General features: G+C 42.1%; 1 pseudogene; it reads left to right on the top strand.

Annotated features, from left to right (window-relative positions):
* Positions 1-227: 227 nt before the first annotated feature.
* On the top strand, positions 228-1,445 carry LOC149143091 (phospholipase A1-Igamma1, chloroplastic pseudogene; annotated as a pseudogene).
* Positions 1,446-1,716: the final 271 nt, after the last annotated feature.

The following is a 1,716-nucleotide window of genomic DNA, read 5'->3' as shown; positions in this document are numbered from 1 at the left end:
CGTATGGCAATATACATATTGGGATTTCTGTGGCAGATAATTGAACATTTTGCTTACAGCTGCAAAGGCTAACTTGCCTCGGCTTCACTGGTTAAAGTCGTTAACTTGCTTGGCTTCCCTTCACTGGTTAAATTGTTATTAACCTTAAATTGTTATCACTTGAAAACCTAGAAAAATCAGAAATGATGTTTCGAATAATACATCACCTGTGTTCAATACTACGAAGGATGAGGCTGTTCCCTTCATCCTCGACAACTTCGAGCTGCCCTCTTTTGCAGGAAGATTTGACAAAGGCCTTCAGATACGAAAATATACCACTTGCGGCTATGTGGCAAGATATTCAAGGAGCAAACTCGTGGAATGGGTTATTAGATCCCATTAATCCAGTATTCAAAGCTGAGATTCTCAGATATGGTGATTTTGCAGAGTTGTGCTACGATGCGTTTGATAGTGAACTTTTCATGAATGGTTATGGTGGGGCTAAGTATAGTCCTGATAAATTGTTCGACAGCTGTGAAATGGGCGGTGATTCCCAGTATTACCCCAAGGGCTATAAAGTGACCAAATATTTGTATGCGGACACAGATATATTAGGGAGGAAAATAGAGCAATCTGTGTGGATTGGCTTTATTGCTGTTTGCACAGATACTCAAGAGAAACGAAGACTAGGACGCCGGGATATTGTCGTAGCGTGGAGAGGAACCCAAACAGCTCAAGAATGGATAGAGGATGCCAGAGATATTTTAGTTCCTGCTCGATTATCAATTACTCGTTTCAACCACAAGGGCGTCGGAGCCGGATTATCGACTACTGGTCGTTTCAACGACAACGGCGTTCGAGTGGAGGAGGGATTTTTAAGCTGTTACATCTCTCATGGAGAGAATTCAAAATCTGCTAGAGATACTGTTATTTCAGAAATTCTAAGACTGGTGGAAGAATACAAGGAAGAAAATTTGAGCGTAACTATAACTGGACATAGCTTGGGAGCTGCTCTGGCAACCTTAAGCTCATATGACGTTAAGGAAAACCTCAACGCAAATATAGCGGGACAGCCTATACCTGTGACTGTGTTTGCATACGCGAGCCCACGCGTTGGGAATAGAGCATTCGCAAGGCAAATAGAGGAGATGGGAGTGAAGGTGTTGCGGTTGGTGAACAAGAACGATATCGTTCCCAAAGTTCCTGGACTTGTTTTCAACGAGAACTGTTGGACATGGTTGAGTCTAATGTTGGATTGGTTTCCCTGGACATATTTTCACGTGGGCGTGAAAATTATTTTGAATAATAACGACTCTCCCATTCTGAAAGAGCTCCATAATCTCGATCCTGCTTACGCCCACGGTTTAAAGAATTATCTCCATCTCATTGATGGTTATATCGGAAAAGGTAAACCTTTCAAATCTTCGGGGAAGAGAGACCCTGCTCCAGTTGCTGCGACTTATTGATTGAAGACCCTAGCATTAACCTTCTGGTGGCAACACCAGCGTCAACACCAAGAGCAAGATCAAATTCTTAAACCTGGAAGTGAACAATAACGAGTAAGATGACTGATTCAATCCTCTGAAACCCCAGTGAACTAGTAATTCACTAACTGAATTTTGTTTGGATTTGATTATCACCATGGGCTCTTTTTGAGCAATTCATGTGATCAGCACAAAAATGTGGTTGTGGTAGAAGACTGCTTAGGTCGTTCTACCATAAACGAACCCTTTTCTT

The sequence above is a fragment of the Pinus tabuliformis genome, chromosome X, assembly GCF_031772625.1.
Source record: "Pinus tabuliformis cultivar Carrire ecotype Pingquan chromosome X, CPIR1, whole genome shotgun sequence".
NCBI classification, from domain to species: Eukaryota; Viridiplantae; Streptophyta; class Pinopsida; order Pinales; family Pinaceae; genus Pinus; species Pinus tabuliformis.
The sequence above is the reverse complement of the archived record's forward strand: the minus strand, read 5'-3'. Positions and strand labels throughout refer to the sequence as shown.